The 20778-nt window shown below is 37.4% G+C and overlaps 1 protein-coding gene across 5 annotated transcripts in view; it reads left to right on the top strand.

The window, feature by feature from the left end:
• The window catches only part of LOC131547574 (glutathione hydrolase 1 proenzyme-like), a 133408-nt gene that overhangs the window by 82070 nt on the left and 30560 nt on the right, over positions 1-20778 (top strand). The window lies entirely within an intron of this gene.

Here is a 20778-nt window from a genome sequence, read left to right as displayed (position 1 = left end):
AAGTATTAAAACACTTACGCACTGCCGTCCGTCTCTTCTGGTGACTAATTGACTTCTCCCGGGGTCTAACAGTGACCAAGCAGTTTAAATAGTTTTTACAGTCGCTGTGGCCGCCTTTAATTAGCACAGCCACCAGCCTATAGCAGGGCCAATGTTGCTAGCGTTGGTAAACCCCGCTTGCTTCATTACTCCCGTATTTTCTCCTGCGGGGTCTGTAGCGTCCGTGTGACCCGGTGTGTCTCTGTAAAACAATACAGAGACACACCCTTTGGTCACCAGGTGGTATTGTGAGCAAATGAAGGCTCCAGAAATTAACCCTTTTGTGGACCACTTGGCTGAAAAGCTGAAAAGCTTAATGAGGCTTCATGAAGCTTCATCTGCCCATCCCTACATAGAATTACTAGCTCCCATTCATAGCGACATTTTCTTTCAAGAATAATTAATGTTGAATGGTGTAGAGATAAAAATACAGATGACAAGAGATAAAGACGAGTTTTGCCTGATGCGAGATGAGCATCAAAATCAAAAATCTACCAAAATCTATTATTTTAGCAATGACAGAAAATTAGGCTTTTTCAGGGGCGTACGATAAAAACCCTAGTGATGGTGAAATGAAGCTTCATGAAGCATTAAGCTTGGTTCACAAAAGGGTTAATTTCTGGAGGCTTCATTTGCTCACAATAGCACCTGGTGGCCAAAGAGTGTGAAACAAGTAGATATATTACAGACAGAGGTGGATAGTACAGGGGTCAGAAAGTAAAAGTCCTGACATGTGTTTATTCCACCCATGAACTCGGCAGCTGATTTCACCAGAGGAGGAACCAAGTCATTCCTTTCAAGTCACAAACGAGTCTCGAGTCAAATCCCAAGTCCTCAAAGAGTTAAAGTTAATGAGATAATTAAGTGACTACTTAAATGATGATTGTGCATTAGTGATGAACACCTGCTGTTATTGAGAATTACAGAGGATCAGATGTTGATGTTTTATTGGTTAAAATATTGCCACCATCATGGTAATCAGTGTTTGCTTTAGTTGGGCTTTTGACCCGTGACTCCTGTGTTAGATCTCTCTCTGAAGTAATGCATGTAGTGTCATAAGGCAGAGAGATCAGTACAGTGCCGTGAGCAGCTGGTAGCTGCTTTTACATGAAGAAATACATACAGCATGTTTTCTTTTGTTTTATTTGTAGGTTTATGTTCGACCCTCTGAAACTACAACATGCAAGAAAAGTATTGGTCTAATAGTTAGAATTATTTTTAAATCTACTGTATTTGAACTCTCATTCTAATTAGATACACACAGACATCACTAACCAGCATATGAATCTCAACAATGGTGACAATCAACAAAATGCTTCATGCTGTAATGCATGCTGGGTAACACCATAGTAAAAAACTCCCATCATGCACTGCAGTATGAAAAATTATTGTCACCACTGTTGAGGATCATATGATAAGTGTTCATGTTTAAAAGCCTGAGATGATGCAGATATTTTTTTTTTCTGCAATATTAAAGCATTAGAGCAGTATTTGTATAACATGAATTTTTTCACAGTTCAGCAATAGCTGAATGTCAGTCAATAAACCAAAGAAAGACACGTTCATGATTCAAATGGTTTATAAACCTAAAATACAAGCTAAACTCAAGCTCAAAGGAGTAAAACCTCAAGCTTTCACTTCAACAATGCACAAATGTTTGCTGTGAAACACTATTGCAATTGCTTAAAAGCAAAATACTTTGAAATGTTAAAAGGGTCAAGAGCCCAACTAAAGCAAACACTGACCTCCATGATGGTTGCATCTTTTTAACCAATAAAACATCAACATCTGATCCTCCATAATTCTCAATAACAGCAGGTGTTCATCACTAACGCACAATCATCATTTAATTAGTCACTTAATTATCTCATTAACTTTAACTCTTTTTGAGGACTTGGGATATGACTCGAGACTCATTTGTGACTTGAAAGGAATGACTTGGTTCCTCCTCTGGTGTAATCAGCTGCTGAGTTCATGGGTGGAATAAACATATGGCAGGACTTTTACTTTCTGACCCCTGGACTATCCAACTCTGTCTGTAATATATCTGCGTGTTTTACACTCTTTGGCCACCAGGTGGTATTGTGAGCAAATGAAGCCTCCAGAAATTAACCCTTTTGTGAACCACTTGGCTGAAAAGCTTAACCTCTTAACTGTCACCGTCCACCCTGTGGGACGCCTACCTTTACTTCACTATTTTACAATTAAATCCTAATCTAATCATGACAAACCGTTGGAAAGGTCTAAGACTCCTAAATAGGTATTTTACCACTTTTTCTGTTAAAAAATTATGTAGGAAAAGTAATAGATTAATTTATGACCAGAGGTGTCAAATCCAGGGTCAGAAAGTAAAAGTCCTGCCATGTGTTTATTCCACCCATGAACTCAGCAGCTGATTTCACCAGAGGAACCAACTCATTCCTTTCAAGTCACAAGCAAGTTTCGAGTCAAATCCCAAGACCTCAACGAGTTGAGGTAATTAAGAGATAATTGAGAGACTAATTAAATGTTGATTGTGCATTAGTGATGAACACCTGCTGTTATTGAGAATTACAGAGGATCAGATGTTGATGTTTTATTGGTTAAAATGATGCCACCATCATGGAGATCAGTGTTTGCTTTAGTTGGGCTCTTGACCCTTTTAGTAACTGAGAACGGATTGCTTTTAAGCAATTGCAATATTGCTTCACAACCAACATTTGCACATTGTTGAATTAAAAGCTTGAGGAAGCAGATGAGCTTACACTTTTGGCTTTTATGTCACTTGAATGAACATCATGAAGGTGTCCCTCTTTGGTTTATTTACTGACGTTCAGCTGTTACAAAACTGCAGGAATTTGCTATTAAACAAATTGCATCGTAATATTAAATATTGGAAAAAATTAAGAATTATATTGCTCAGGCTTTTAGACATGAACACTTATCATACGATCCTCAACAGTGGTGACAATAATTATTCATACTGTGGTGTTACCCAGCATGCATTGCAGCATGAAGCATTTTGTTGATTGTCACCATTGTTGAGATTCATACGCTGGTTCTTGATGTCTGTGTGTGTCTGAGTAGGACTGGAGTTTAAATATTTAAATGCATTAGATTTAAAATTCTTTCTCTATAACTACTACAGCAGTAAATTCATTGCGTACTGTGGTTTCACAGAGTTGTTTATTCAAAAGCAGAACATAAATTAAAAAAATGAAAAATGTTGTATGTATATATACATATATATATATATACACACAGTATATTGGATGCAAACAGGTAAGCACCTGACGATTACCTCATCAGGTGCTTACAACTAACAGTTGCTCACTGCACAGCACTGATCTCTCCGCTTTACAACAGCACATGAATTGCTACAGAGAGATCTAACACAGGAGTCAAGGGTCAAGAGCCCAACTAAAGCAAACACTGATCTACATGATGGTGGCATCATTTTAACCAATAAAACATCAACATCTGATCCTCTGTGATTCACAGTAACAGCAGGTGTTCATCACTAATGCACAATCATCATTTAATTAGTCTCTCAATTATCTCTTAATTACCTCAACTCGTTGAGGTCTTGGGATTTGACTCGAAACTTGCTTGTGACTTGAAAGGAATGAGTTGGTTCCTCCTCTGGTGAAATCAGCTGCTGAGTTCATGGGTGGAATAAACACATGGCAGGACTTTTACTTTCTGACCCTGGATTTGACACCTCTGTTTATGACAAGAGTGCACCTGAAAAAAATCTACATCATGACATGAATTCTGACCTTTGTCACAGAAAGTCTTCTTAGTTGCCTTTTTCTCTATCACGAATTAGAAATCATAAGAAATTATTTATCAGTAGAAAACTTAAAATTTCAAAATTCATCCTTTGAAACCCATTTTAAAATCAGACATTGCATTACCATGTAAATGGTACATTAAAATCATGTTACAAAATATTTTCATTCATGAATTATAAAAAATTAAGTTTGGATAGTGCACTATAATGTCTCTGTTCAAAACTGTGGGTGACAGTTAAGGGGTTAATGCTTCATGAAGCTTCAGTTCACCATCACTAAAAAACCCCTTTGCTTTTAAACACTTTAAACTGGAATTTCTGGTTTTACATCGAGGTGGAATCCAAACCCCGTCCAAACCCCTTCAGCCGAAATATGAGAATGGATCTGCCGTGAGGGACTTTTATCAACTCTTATTATCTACCGGAAGACATCTTAAAAACCAGCCTCTGGCAATAGATCGGCAGGATTTTCTCAACGGATACACCCTCTACGGGTTTATCGGGTTTATTGTTCGAATCATGTATCGTTAATTAGATCTGGAAACATTACACTCAAAAAAATGATTTGGTCTAATTTGCAGCAGTGTTCATGTGTTTCCACACTACAGAGTGTTCAAGTAGAATTGAAGCAGTGCTGGAGTTAAGGAGATAATTATGTGATGATTGATCATTAATGATGAACACCTGCTGTTATCAAGAAGAATCACCGAAGGAAAGAGAAACACAAGAACTACAACTGACTTCAGCCACAGCTGAAGATGAAATCAACTGAAAAAAAAGAAGACATTAAATCTCTCAAGATCTGATTAAACAGCATCAGACTGACCAGATTGACTTTATTTCTGTCAGACTTCTAGAGAAGCTCTTATTGAGAATTAACAGAGGTTTAGATGCTTTATTGTTTTGTTTGAAATCACCATCAAAGAGACCAGTGTTTCCTTTTTTTGGGCTCTTGACCCTTGACATGTTGGTGTTAATATTACACTGGTTGCTTTAATTGTGTGATCATTTAAAACACACTTAGCTTAACCAACGAAGCCAAGTGAAAAAGATTTGTGGGTAGATCTTGTCACTGGTCCTTGACCTCATTTCAAGTCCAATTTCTGATTACATAGATTACACTGATTACGTAGCTTCATATCTTGCAGTATTGTAAATATCAGATAATTTGAATAATTTACAAATCACCTTGTGCGCATAAAGTTTTCATCTGTAGCAATACAAAGACCACAGACATCAAGAATCAGCGTATGAATCTCAACAATGGTGACATTCAAGAAACTATTCAGATAAAACTCTGAACATTACAAAACAAGCTACTAAAAGTCACAACTATAACAGCATACGTAAAATAAAATAGTAAGACTAAAAGAAAATAATCAGACAATTCAGCTGCGTTGTTTATTCATGCTGCAATGCATGCTGGGATACATGGGAGAGTATTGTACTATGCTGGTACCCAGCATGCATTGCAACATGAAGCATTTTGTTGACTGTAACCATTGTTGAGATTCATACGCTGATTCTTGATGTCTGTGATCTTTGCATTGTTACAGACGAAATGTTTTTGAGCACAAAGTGATTTGTAAATTATTTAAATTATCTGATTTTACAAGACTACTACATCTGAAGCTATATAAAAAATCTAAAGCAGTACTACATCCATACAATCAGATGTTGGACTTGAAACAAGATCGGTGGATCATTTGCCCACAACTCTTTTTTTTTGCTGGCTAAACGAAGTGTGTTCTATACAAACACACAATTAAAGCAACCAGTGTAATATCAACACCAACATGTCAAGAGCCCAGAGCCCAACAAAAGGAAACACTGGTCTCTTTGATGGTGATTTCAAACAAAACAATAAAGCATCTAAACCTCTGTTAATTCTCAATAAGAGCTTCTCTAGAAGTCTGACAGAAATAAAGTCAATCTGGTCAGTCTGATGCTGTTTAATCAGATCTTGAGAGATTTAATGTCTTCTTTTTTTCAGTTGATTTCATCTTCAGCTGTGGCTGAAGTCAGTTGTAGTTCTTGTGTTTCTCTTTCCTTCGGTGATTCTTCTTGATAACAGCAGGTGTTCATCATTAATGATCAATCATCACATAATTATCTCCTTAACTCCAGCACTGCTTCAATTCTACTTGAACACTCTGTAGTGTGGAAACACATGAACACTGGCGCAAATTAGACCAAATCATTTTTTTGAGTGTAGACTAGAAGCTAGATTCAGACAACCTCTCAGGCAGTCCATAACCATTATCATATACGCAAATTTTGATTTGATCATTGAAATATCCAATCGAAGACAGGTGCTGGTCGATTATTACTGAGATGGCAAAATGAATACCATTCAATTAACGGCAGTTATGGATAAAATTGCACAAAGCACATATTTTTCAGGCATCACCTTCCCAAAGCACCATTAAAGAATTTACCGGCTATGCTTATTTTTAATACCAACCTGTCCACAGAACCGGGTCAACACTGGGCAGCCATCTACATAAACAACGATGGTGTTAGTTGTTTTTTTGATAGCTTTGGCGAATGCCCTAAAGATCCATGTTTTCCAAAGACCGTCCAAGACTTTTTAAAAAACAATTCTATTCACGTGCAATACTCTAACAAACAGGTTCAAGACTTCAGATACTTGCAGGCAACATTGTGTGTTTTTTCTGCATCACGTCAAAAGGACGTGATTATGAAAATATTGTTAAAATGTATTATGATGATCTGATTAAAAATTATGACATGGTTGTTCGATTTGTAAACCCAGATCACGTGATGATCACAGTGACATCACACCATTCTCATACGGTGATACTCACAGTGTGAGTAATATGTGAGCTCATTGTGAACCCAATATGCAGGTTGAGAGGAGGCAGTTCAAATATCAGTCACCGGGGGACATTCTACTTCCTGTTTCACAACACTATCACAGAGATATCACAGTGCTCTCACATGATGAGCTCATGAGTGCACGCCCAGCTAACAGATTTCTGTTATAAGAACCTTCTCCAAACATACAACTGACTTCCAGCCACATCCTTAGATGAAATCAACTGAAATAAACAAATCACCAGCTTCACTCATTATTAACCAGACTGACTTTATTTCTGTCAGACATCTATAAAAGCGCTTATTGAGAATTAACAGAGATTTAGATTTTGTTTGACGTTACCATCGTGGCGAGTAGTGTTTGCTTTAGTTGGGCTCTTGACCCTTGATTTTATAACATAAAAATTTTGGACGCTGCTGTAACTGTGTTTATAAAGCACGTTTGTTATGGCAAGGAAAACCAAAAAGACACTGCAACCAGGTGATATAGATGGCATCACCTAGTTTCAATATGCGGTCTTGGTGAGGTTTTATTAGTCTAAAGTTTCTAAATATAATAGCTCCGTGATTACACAGCATAGGATCCAGCAGTCTTATACTTTTATAATCCTTCATAGCTGATTTTAAGACACAAACATCATTACATTTATGCATTTAGCATAAATGGCAGGACTTTTATCCAAAGCGACTTACATTGCATTCAAGTTACAGTTTTTACATTTTAATAGCTCTTGCTTTCCCTGGGAATCTAACCCATGCGCTCCTATTTGAGCTACAGAAAAGCTCATTACCTACCCTGTCATTCAACCACAAAGAGATACATCAAGAATTGGTGTATGAATCTCAACAATGGTGACAATCAAAAGCTTCATTCTGCAATGCATGCTGGGTCCCTAGTCCCTGTGCAGTGAGTGCACTTTGACCTCACATTAGTATGAGCACACAGTGAGGGCGCTGTGAGGTTACACTTTTAGCTCACGGTGACCTCACATTGTGACCTCATCACAAGTATCCTGTGAGCTCATGGTGACGTCACTGTGAGATCAAATTGTTGACTGGGTTGTCTCTGCAATACATTTAATTCTATTCCGTGCGTGCAGATCTGTAAATCTCTGTAATACACCTAGACCTGATCTATAATTTCATGTTTAATAGATAAAAGGAGATTTAATCACAAATGTATTAATATGTGTGTACTGTATAAATAAAAGACAATGTGTAAACAGTCATATCTTTTTTATTAAACTCCTTTGCGGTACGTTGTTTAACATTTCGTTGACGATTTGATCCTCTCCATCATCGTTATTAGACAGGGGGACAAGTGAGTTAGCAGGTGCGGTAACAGGTGTACTAGCAGGAGCGTCGGTATGAACGGTATCCTATTTTGGTAGCGTAAGAGTTAAAGCTCCGCTCTCCAAATAGCCCTGTTTTACTATAGTTAAAAACCTTTGCAAGACGTTGGAATAAAGTATAGCTTTCCCATGTGGATCTAAATCAGACCTCTGTAATATATTTCTTATAGCCCCATCCAAATCGTGCTCCACAACTTGTTGAATTGTCTCACGAACATTCCCAGTTCTTAATTTATTCAGGTGATTCTGTGGAATTATGTAAATCTTTTCAGCATATTCCATTCCTAATGTTGTCAGGATGATATTAAACTACTGATAAACGGTATGGCCACGCTTAACAGGGGCACGAGAAAGCCTCCTCGTTGATTAATAAGCTGTTTTATTCTCTTTTTTAATCTTTGGAACTGCACAGCGTTTAGAGGTATGGTACCGCAGAGCACATTAAGAGCTATCTCACGCAAGAATAGAGTCAGTTGATCTGAAGCCGACTGTAAAATGATGTGCCGTTGCTTCAGTGAAGCCTTATATAACAATTTTAAAAGCGGAAGGTTTTTATAAAGCCTATCGCTCATTTTCCTCGTTTTTTCACTAAAGTTACCATGTTCTTTTCTGCACGTACACCACCTGATGATCTGAAAACAGACCTGATCTGAGATGAAAAAGCTCCGGCATTTTAGCTTTAAAGTCAATCAAAAGAAATCCAAAAGGTTGATTGGTTGCATCCTGATAACATTCCATAAAATATTTTGTGTTCCCAGGAAAAATTTGAGCATAATAGTCCTGCTGGTTTTACCTTGAAAAAAAACAGATTCTGAGTTATCAATATAATGGAAAATGATTTATGATGAACATATTTCGTGAAGGCTCATGAGAGTTCGTCGTTCGAATATGCCACTTCCATTAAATCATCACAAATCAAAATATATTTCTTATTAGGAGGTAATAAATTTTCATCTGTTAAAGATTTTGGAATACCTTCAATAAATTTGATATCAAACAATGACAAGAGTTCATCAAACAAAAAATGGTTGCCAACAGCTGCATAAAAACACAATATTGTCAATTTTTACACTGATCATCTTATCTGCATTACACAACATTTTTTTCCATAAAGAGGGACCAGAGATCACCACTGAGAACGGGAATTGAAAACGAAAGTGAAAACCTTCTTCAACATACACATCGCCTGATCTGGACATATTGTTAATAACCGTAGGGTAAAGTCGAGTAGTCAGGCAAAAGCACCCGTTTGTCATAAACCACTTTGAACCTTTTCAAAACTGATCTATTATGCAGCGTGAACTTCTTCTGTACGGGTGAGTAGGTGGCTCGTGTCATGTGATCACATAACCGTATACCAGACAGATCATGCTTTCTAAGGTAACGATTCACGCGTTCGAAGAATGAAGCATGACCCCTTTCCTTTAAGGGTAACTTTATGTTTTGCAGTTTTAAAATAAGCTGTACGATTTCAGTCCGGTCGATGCGAATTCCATGATGTTATCGTCTACGTCAAACTCATTTGTCAGCTCGCCGAGATATGAGCCTGTTTGAGGCATCCATTCGCCGTCTTTCAATGAAAAGATAAGGCTGTTTGTATCTACACAGTAAAACCTCCAGTGTTAAATCAACACTCCCAGTGTATATATAATCCACACTCAGAGTGTTAAAAAAGTAACACTGAAGCAGTGTTAAAGTTAATGAGATAATTAGTTTAGTAATTGAGTGATGATTGAGCATTAATGAAGAACACCTGCTGTTAACAAACTGAATCACTGAAAGAAAGGAAACAAGAACAGAAAAAAGAGACGAGATGAGCAGAAAAACAAGAACTACAACTGACTTCAGCCACAGCCTTAGATGAAATCAACACAAGATAAAAGAAGACATTAAATCTCTCAAGATCTCAGCAGAGGATGATTAAACAACTCCACAAACAGCATCACCAGCTTCACACGTTACTAACCAGACTGACTTTAGATGTTGATGTTTTAGTTTTGTTTGAATTACCATTATCGAGGTCAGTGTTTGCTTTAGTTGGGCTCTTGATCCTTGACTTAAAATATTACAATTCCTTTGGCTGCCATAACTGCGTGTTTGTTTAGACATGTTAGTTATGGCGCTCGGGTATTGATGGTTAGACTTCTATAAAGAAATCACCAGCATTTAGTGATTTCCATAACTGATTTCATTCAGAGCATTGCCATTGATTGATTATTTTTTTTAATTCCCATAAAGTATAAAGGTTGATCCATCAGTTTTAAGATTAATCTGAAAGGCTTTTAAAAGTAAATTGGCACAAAAAGATTAAAACTGCATTATCATACAGACATCAAGACTCAGCGTATGAATCTCAACAATGGTGACAATCAACATATTCAGATAAACAGATCCTCTGTGAACATTACAAAACACGCTACTAAAAGTCACAACAAAATAGCAAAACAAAAGGAAATGGTAAGAATAAAAGAAAATACTAAGACAGCTGCATAATTTATTCATGTCGCATTGCATGCTGGGAGTCATGGATTAGTTTTGATTGGTGCTCCCAGAATGCACTGCGAAATGGAGCTTTATGTTGATTGTCACCATTGTTGAGATTCATACGCTGAGTATTGAAGTCTGTTTGATGAAGAAAAGTGCTCTTTTAACACAAAAAGTTTCAAAAGTCTCTCAGATTAAACTTGTCTGTATGTATATAATCTCAAAAACAAAATGAACTAATAAATCTACCAGTGACTACACTCCAAATTAATTCAATTACTCAAGCCACTGTGCACTGATTACATCTTTATTAACGTAACCAGCTCATGATCACATTTTCTCTTGGCTTTTTTTAATTTCGCCCTAACTAACATGTCTAAACAAACACGCAGTTACGGCAGCCAAAGTAACTGTAAAGTTTTTAAGTCCAGGGACAAGAGCCCAACTAAAGCAAACACTGACCTCGATAATGGTAATTCAAACAAAACTAAAACATCAACATCCAAAGTCAGTCTGGTTAGTAACGTGTGAAGCTGGTGATGCTGTTTGTGGAGTTGTTTAATCATCCTCTGCTGAGATCTTGAGAGATTTAATGTCTTCTTTTATCTTGTGTTGATTTTATCTAAGGCTGTGACTGAAGTCAGTTGTAGTTCTTGTATTTCTGCTCGTCTCGTCTCTTTTTTTCTGTTCTTCTTTCTCTTTCTTTCGGTGATTCAGTTTGTTAACAGCAGGTGTTCTTCATTAATGCTCAATCATCACTCAATTACTACACTAATTATCTCATTAACTTTAACACTGCTTCAGTGTTACTTTTTTAACACTCTGAGTGTGGATTATATATACACTGGGAGTGTTGATTTAACACTGGGGTTTTACTGTGTACAAAAAAAAAAGTGTCCATGAGGTCATATAATTCCAGTCGCCCGTAAACACATTACATTGCGTGGGGGCGGGGTCCTCGTCCGTGTAACACCACTGCACCAGTGCTACCGAGTCTGACACAAATGAGAAATGTTTAATGACGTGACAGTTTCCAAAGATATGGCGAGCGAAATCTTCAGCTTCTGTTAAAAGTTCCAGCGGTAAATAACATCTAAGCCCGAACCTTCCCCAAAGAGCGTTCAATAAAAATGTATTTATAGATCTGCATGCGGGATTGAGTGTGATTTTGTCAATCTCGAGTTGAAAGCCCTCCTTCTGAAAATACCCTTTGACGTAAGACTGTTTTACGGCATCTGTAACTACGTGCGAGGGGGAAACCTGAAGGCTCTTGCTTGAATTTGAGAAATGTCTTAACATACTCACTGAATAATGTGTCTGACGTCTGCGGAAAGTGCCAGACCTCCACAATTCTGATGACTGAATACCCTTTAACAATAGCGCATGAGAGTTCTACATATGTCCAAACCCCTGAAATGGCTCTTTCTTCATCGCTGTGTTGACACCTATTCTGGAGTTGATGCTCTGCATAGGTGCGACACAGAGCAAACAATAGCTTCCCCTGTGGAGATTTGAAAGGGAGTAGCGGATGAAGTAGTTTACGCAAAGTAAGTTTAAGTAGTGTACGGTGCATTTAATAAGCCCGAAATACGACTCGACCGGTTCAAAATCTTTTTAAATTATTTCAGGATGACCGATCGGGTAAGTTTTACGCGACTGCACAAAAGGGTACAACGACGTAAAGTCCAGATATGAAACGTGCTCATCCTTGGTAACTTTATGGTAAAGCTTCAGGGTGTTTGTTCTGCCCTGAGAAGCGATTCCCTAGGATTAAGCCATTTAGGTGCTCGCCATTTTTTGCTCGCTTTAATGTATTCCGATCACTGGATTGACGGATTAGAATAAGCTTTGTGCTGATTAAGATTTTTTTGTTTTTGTGCGTTAGGGCTATTGTGTCTTTGAATAAAAAAAGCATTTTAAACACTCTCATAGCACACCCCGCGAGCGTTACACATCCGAACGGATCCACAATTGTACATTCGATAAACTCCTTTCTGTATTTCACACATCCCTCTCGTAACAAAATGACATCGTTCTTGCAATACATCGCGAGTTGTTTTTTGAAGTCAAACACCTGTCCCGCTGTGCTCTTATACCACCTGTCAAATTTTACATGATCAGGGTCAGCCATTGCGTGATATCCGTAATGTTCTTTAGACGGATAAGGCCCAACATAAATCGCATTTTGCAAACGATTAAAATGATGGGGAAAGAAATCTTTTTCGCATGTGTTTAGGTTTAAAGCTGATGTCATTTTTGACAATATCATAGGTAAGAAACTGTAGCTGTCAATGTACCTCAGTTTAAATGCATGATCATGCATATATACAAGTCTGCATCCTTGGACTATAATTTTTGGTGCCAATCCCTGACTTGTAAAATACTCAAGCAATATAAAAGAATCAAAACCTGAAGAATTGTGTGCGATAAATGTAAACTCCACAAATTTTGGCCGTCTGAAATGTCTGACCATTTGGATCCACGCAATCAACCCCTTCGCCTGTAAACTCTTCACCAGTTTGCGATAGGGCACACACGTAATTTGCTATGTGCTTGCCGTTTTCATACATTGTTTCAAAATCAAAATAAATATACTTCTCGCTATGCTCGTCAGGTTTTAGCGGTTGAATATAACAGCTGAGATGACCTTCATCTATCAGAACGTTGCTGCAATGTGGGCATTTTAACGGTGCACGTGTGTGATAATAGTTTATCACCTGACCATTTTACTCTGTATTGTCTGCAGCATCTGTCGCAGTATTTTACGAGGTTGCACCGAGATCTCACCCCTTCACCTTGCGGTGGTTACAATATCTCAAACAATCCTTACATTGCAACCATTTCTTAGGATGCGTGTAGCACTGAGGTGTATTACACACGTTGCACGTAAATTTGCAATAATGTAAACTACGGTTGTTAAAGCCTTCCCAGTCAACAATTTGATCTCACAGTGATGTCACCATGAGCTCACAGGATACTCGTGATGAGGTCACAATGTGAAGTAACAGTGAGCTAAAAGTGTAACCTCACAGCGCCCTCACTGTGAGCTCATACTAATGTGAGGTCAAAGTGCACTCACTGCACAGAGACTTGGTACCCAGCATGCATTGCAGCATGAAGCTTTTGATTGTCACCATTGTTGAGATTCATACACTGTCATTTAAACACAAAGAGAAACATCAAGAGTAGTTAATAATGTTTGTGTCTTATGCTTTTATAATTCTTCATAAATTATTATGAAAGTGATGTGACATATGGCCAAGTATGGTGACCCATACTCGGAGTTTGTGCTCTGCAATTAACCCATCCAAAGTATACACACACCAGGAGCGGTGGGCAGCCATTTAGGCTGCGGAGCCCAGGAAGGGCTCAAGGGCACCTCATTCGTAACATTGAGGGTGGAGAGAGCACTGTACATTCACTCACCCCACCTACAATCCCTGCCGGCCCGAGACTCAAACGCGCAACCTTTGATTACGAGTCCGACTCTCTAACCATTAGGCCACAACTTCCCAAGACCAAGACTGCACATTGAATCTAGGTGATGACTGTGTTGTTATCATCAATAACAAACCAGTATCACCTGATTGCAATCTCTTTTTGGGTTTCCTTGCCATAACAAATGTGCTTTACAAACACAGTTACAGCAGCCCCAAAAAATATAATGTTATAAAGTCAAGGGTCAAGAGCCCAACTAAAGCAAACACTAATCACTATGATGGTAACATCAAACAAAACAATAAAACATCATCATCTAAATCTCTGTTAATTCCCAATAAGCGCTTCTGAAGATGTCTGACAGAAATTAAGTCAGTCTGGTTAATAATGAGTGAAGCTGGTAATTTGTTTATTTCAGTTAATTTCATTTAAGGCTGTGGCTGGAAGTCAGTTGTATGTTTGGAGAAGGTTCTTATAACAGAAATCTGTTAGCTGGGCGTGCACTCATAAGCTCATCATGTGACACCACTGTGATATCACTGTGATAGTGTTGAGAAACAGGAAGTAGAATGTCCCCCAGCGACTGATATTTGATCTGCCTCCTCTCAACCTGCTCAACATTTTGAATTCACAATGAGCTCATATATTACTCACACTGTGAGGATCACCGTATGAGAATGGTGTGATGTCACTGTGATCATCGCGTGACCTCACGTGTTGACTGGGTTGATAGCAGTACTCGCAAACATAGCTGTACACTAATAACCCCTTCAAAGTTTTTATCATGTAGTAATGATCCTCATGCAGGTATAAATGTGCAGTGTCCTGGTGTGTTTCATCTGTATTTTTATTCATTTCCAATTTACCTGAACATGATCTGTGAAAGACTATTTTCAGGTCTAGATGCAATTTGAATTGAGATACGTCATGAAACACAATTTTATCTTGTGGACGATAACCCAGATCTGTGTGTATGTTGTTGGCTATCCTCACCAATTCCTGGTCGGGACAATAAGGGTTTAAAAAATGAGCTAGACAAATACTAAAGCACATATTGTCGGCCATATTTTTTGGGACAAAAAGATTCATCTTATTTTTTTGGATGACCATATTGTACACTAGGTCGCTTAACTTTCTACGGCCCCCACCTCCTTTGTTTCGTGCTACGGACACACATAACTGTAAAGCAGAAGCACAACCCACATCTGCGTTGCTTTGAACCGTTCGCTCAGTTTGATCGACAAAGGTGGTAATGTCGTGATTGTTATCAGGCGTTCGAACCGCATTGATATCTATGGGGAGACTCTCGCCTTGCAGAGACACATTCATAAAACCGTCTTCCCCTGCCATCAATCGGGAAAACGCTACGATCTCATTCAAAATATCTTGCAAAAAGAGGTTATATGCAGCATAATCATCTGCAGCAATTTCACGGAAATTTAAAGTCTCTGAATTTATAAACCGTTAAATCTCGGTCTTGGGACAATTGTAAAATCGCCCACACGGCCACCTTCTCTTATTAATCTATCTATACAGTTCTGACTGAGTCCCATATCTGGAGCCAACAGTTCATAACCGGTTGCGTCATCGTTAGATGCACCCTCGCCAATCTGTTCATTGGGATTTATAGACTTATCCAGCCATTCGGTCTGTTCATCTACAATTTCATGTAATCTTTCGATCGTGTTAAGCGAATCAGGTTGTAACATCTGTAACTGATTATTAATCAGTTCGCGTAACTGGTCACCGTTATTTTGAAAATCATGACTAGGTCTTAATGATCTCTGATCATCTTCTGGTCCACGGTCATGTAAATCATTTTGACATCTTTTACCACTCATTTTGAAAATGTATTTTTAAAAATCAGAAATACAAAAATGTATTTTTAAAAATCAGAAATACAAAAATGTTTCAACCTTAAAGACAAACGCGTGCCCCCTTGCCCGTTACGGAAATAAGCAGATATAACAAACACGTACAGTATAATCAACGGAATTCACCCACAAGTAAAATTGAATCAGAAATAACCAACAATAAGAAGTTACAATTCAGTACATATATGAAATGGTAATAACGTAAATCAAGCAATAATAAATCGGTAAATCAATGATAATGCGTTTACCGTAAGTCTCAATTCCGTACGCTGTTCACGGACACCGTCCAGGACCCCGTTCATGGCCTGCTGAAACTGCCGGAATTTGTTATACATTTGCTCGTGACAACCACTCCAAAACCCGGCTGTGTGACGTAAGGCCTCGGTGTGTTGTTGTTGACATGATATGATGTTTCTTAAAATCGAAATTACATCAGTTTGTGTGTTAGCAGCAATCTCTTCTGCTTCCCGGTAAGATAACGGTTGTCCAGCCAGGTCGAAAATCCTCTCAAAGTAACGGTTAATTCAGTTCAGCGCATCGTGATCAAGCCTTCTATTTAAATCGCATTCGCAGAACAGTTCCTGAGGTATTTCATGCAGTAATTCCTCCTCTACCTCACTCTCCGAATCGCTGAAGGATACCTGATCCCAAGCATGGATCATCGAATCAGACCATGCTGTTAGTCCTCGTTCGTTGTGACCTTGTTCTGTAAAAAGAATAACAATAAGCGTTTTATTAATTTATTAAATAAAAGTCAAACATAAAACGCCATAATGTGATTTTCTGTTTTAACATACCATTATTCTCTGAAGTCCTTAAACGGCTGGTGGTCGGCGAGTCACCCGTCGTGTGGACGCTTGTGCAGGGTGTAGTCATGTGAACTCTTTCCTCCGAAGACGATCTGTGGGTGGGGGAGGGGTGTGTGACGTTGTCTGGTTCATGACGCAACTCCGTTCTCACCACAATCTCTTGATCCACGTCCTCTGTAGGTAATATTATCACGCGGTTGTCGTCATCGTCGCACTCACCTGTCAAAGTAAACACACTTTTAACACATTAAGAAAACTAATGTCTCTATAATTTACCATTAAGTCCGATGTCGTCATCGCAAGCAACTAGTTGGGCTTCATCAACTGAATAAATGATAACGACAGTTATTATTATTATTATTAGACGTTAAACCATTCGTTAGAAAAAGAGTAAAGACTTACATATCTGTTCGAGGATATGTTCCAGACCTTTGTCAAACTCGAGATTCTCAAAAGTAGCTGGAGATAATAACGATGTTGTGTTAAACAAATATTAACAATAAAATATTTAAACAACACCGCTGAACAAAACACACTTACCGTCGTAATTGTCAGCCATTGTTCCAACAATTGATGAGGTGTATCAGCGTCGTACGACAAGAAGATAGAGTTTTACAGGTAATGAATGTGATATAACTTTTGCTTTTTAATGCTTCAGAGTGTGGGGGAGCGTCTCCTGAAAACGCATTGTAAAACCCGATAGCTACTAGCAGGGGGTGGCCTAATACCACAAATATTTAGTAAGGTATACGGCACAACGTTAATTTGTGAAATACTATGGACAAATATTGTGAAATTCGTATTTAAACCATAATGATAAGTATACTATAAATAATGCGTTCATTCATACATGATTGCATAAACGTCCACTTTTATTATTTTACATTTTAAAACACCAGCTTCATCTGTTTACCATCATTTACCTAACGGTATGATATAGATTTGCAATACGTTTGTTAAAAACAAAAACTCTGGATGCATTTTATATTTAGCTCTTATTATCATACACGTCTACCATATATTTATTCAGACTTCGACTTTTGTTATAAATCTCATCAAAATCTCCCTGCACAAATTCATCAGACGTCACCCCCCCTCACATCTTCATCAGTTTACTTAACACAGCTGAAGATGTTTCACCGACGGGATGAAACGCCTTTTAGATTTTTCTTTTTTCTTTTACAACTTAATTGTCGCAAAGTTAGCGGGATGTGATCTATGTTAGAAACGGTCTGGCATGGCAACCATCAAAGAACGGATAAAGAAATAACAAAACTTAGTAAAATGAACTAAAATAAACAGCATTTTCCTACATCTTATTAAAAACAATCATCTTTGGGGTCCTCTAATTATTTAAGTTTGTTGTTATCGATTTCTTCTTTATCTATCTCATCCTGAACATCAGTTTGAACCCACATTATAAACATACCTTTTTTCTTAGGAAAAAATATTTCTTTCTAAACTATACCTAACTTTTAAATTATCCAGATGTTTGTCATAAAATAGGTTCAAAAGGGCACACATCCTTTGACCAGTCAATGAACCATTGACAAAATTCACACACGCAGGTGTATGTCATAAAAATGGCTGGGATAAATACCCTTTGATCACTGAACATCTTAGAAAGATGATCTGTTTTGATCAATGAACTTTTTACCTAACATTCTAACAAAATTTACGATGCCAGATCCCCTCAAAAACTCATTAGATTGCAAATGAGTCGCATCTCCAGAAACATCTTTACCTATCTCTTGATCTGATATGCTCGCGTCAGTAATCATAGGCCCAGACACGCAGCACCATTCTCAATATTTACATTTTGTGCAATAATGTAAAAAGTTTAGGCGTCTAATTACGGCTGAAAATCCAAAGACCCCACGCCAAAACGTTTGCTTTCATGCCTGTTTGCATCCACTGAAGCATGTATGCTTTCAAACTGTTATACCACACCACAAGTTTTAAGACTGACAAAAATCAAAGAGTAAATAAAGAAATGAAGTGTGAATAACTAAATAAAATAAATAAAACAACAGTTTCCTGCGGCTTAGAGGTTAATGTTTAGAAAAAAAATAAAAAATAAATAAATATTATTGTGTAACCTAATTTTTAAAGTGAAAAAGTTTGGGTTATATAGCACATCAGAAGTATTAAGCTTGACAAAAATCAAAGAGTAAATAAAGGAATTACTAAATTAAGTGTGAATAATTAAATAAAACAAGACAAACAACATTTTTCCTGCGAATTAGAGCTGTTTGTTTAAAAGGAAAAAAACTAGACTAACCTAACTTTAAAGTGAAAAGCTTTAGGATGGATGCTGAATTGTTTCATTAATTGAAATGCTAAAGATTTATTAAAATAACTTTAGTTCTAATGTTAAAACATTACTTTGTTTAATTCTTTGCGTCAGTCTTTCCTTAAGGTGTTAGGGGCGGTGATGTAGGTGTGGTCTGACCGCTGCGCTAGTAAGCTCATTCTGATTTTCGACACCATAGAGCGCGGTTATCTGACGGACGCTGTAAGATAGTCAGCTCTTTTTTCTTTTCTAACTTGTGACAAAACGCTAGCTTTCAAATTGTAATGTTACAAGATCTTATGCGGTTGTTTTAACGATCTGATATTTATTTATTTTACACTACGGTAAGTCGGTCGGCTCTATTTTATTTAACCTGTAATGTTAGACTACAAGACTTAACGTATGCTTTTATATGAGGGGGCAATAAATCAAATTTTGGACACAAGGTGCCCTATGGTCTTTCTAAAGCAGCTTTGCAGAAAATGTATGTCTCTACATTACAGTTTAGCCTGATCTGTACTATGAATACTATACTTTTCAATTTGAATAGTGTTCTATCATATGATTTATAGTAATGCTACATGGGTTCTACTCACTTCTGTTGTATACTGTATGTTTGACTAATACACTGGAAGCAATATTGACATGATATACTGATACAATTCCACACTGCTAATCATGATGTTCATTCTATTAACTAGTATGGGTTTAATACAGGACATTTACAGTCTGATGTAGTAAAAAGAATAAGTTGTATGAACATGCCACACACAAGTACAACTGATGTGCGAGCGGAGCAATTTAACAAGGAGCAATTTTTTGTAGAATTGCAATATTTTTTGTAAATGTATAATTTAAAATTGTTTTGTATCGTGTTGTATTGTTTTTGTTTTGTTTTATTGTATTTACTTTACATGTTCGAAATAAAGTCTCAAAAAAGTGAAGTTTGTGTGTTGCTGCTGTTACAAAATGTTTAAAATTAAAATTAAAAACATGGCTGGTACATTTTATGTTTTGCAATGCTAAAACCATTTGAAGTTTAAATAAACACTGTTTGAATTGTTAATAATGTGTCTCTGTCTGTCATTGAAGTTATATATTTATTGTAATGACCTTGAAAAGTGGATTCAGCATTGGGGAAAAAATGTAATTTTTACTCAAAAATAATAAATTTATAGTATATTACTTGTGTGTTTCAAAGACACTCATAATTCATTTGTAATGTACTCGTAATACAAAAAAAAGTACACTTTGATATCACTAATAAAGCATAGGCATATACATAAAATGTACTAAGTATACTTTGAGGTTGTTCCAATTTAGTATATAAAAGTACACTAAATACACTTGAAGTTATACTTTAGTATAATTTAATTACAACTAAAATACACTTAGTACAAAAATAGTTGTTCCAAAATAGCACATTTCAAGTTAACTAATCATTAACACACTTGAAGTATACTGACAATTAGTCTGGCTGCAAGTATACTTAGTATACTTTTTTTTCACTAGGGGACCGGTCGTTGGATGACGTCTTTTCGGGAAAATCCCCACGGTGATTGGTTGGTTGCCTTGACCGCTGATGTTGCTTTCTTGACGTTCTTCTGAGAGTTTCCTTGTGCAAAGACTTTAGGCTTTGAAGATTTCTGACATGAAGTTCATGAAGTTTGACGAAGTGTTTGAGTTCCGGAGTCTCGCTCACGTGATGGGACAGCATGTGGGCGCCAGTTGTAGCGCGGTCAACAAAGGCGAAAGAGCCAAAGAGCGAAACAACAAGCGAGCGACGAAGGCTTTGTGTCACCAGTTTTAAGCGGGCTGATTTGATCCATCCCTTGACGTGGTTTTCCAATCAAATTGTCCCTGCAGGGTGGGTCCACGC

Source organism: Onychostoma macrolepis, chromosome 01 (assembly GCF_012432095.1).
Source record: "Onychostoma macrolepis isolate SWU-2019 chromosome 01, ASM1243209v1, whole genome shotgun sequence".
Classification (NCBI taxonomy): Eukaryota; Metazoa; Chordata; class Actinopteri; order Cypriniformes; family Cyprinidae; genus Onychostoma; species Onychostoma macrolepis.
Note: the sequence above shows the minus strand (reverse complement) of the source record. Positions and strands in the feature narration are given on the sequence as shown.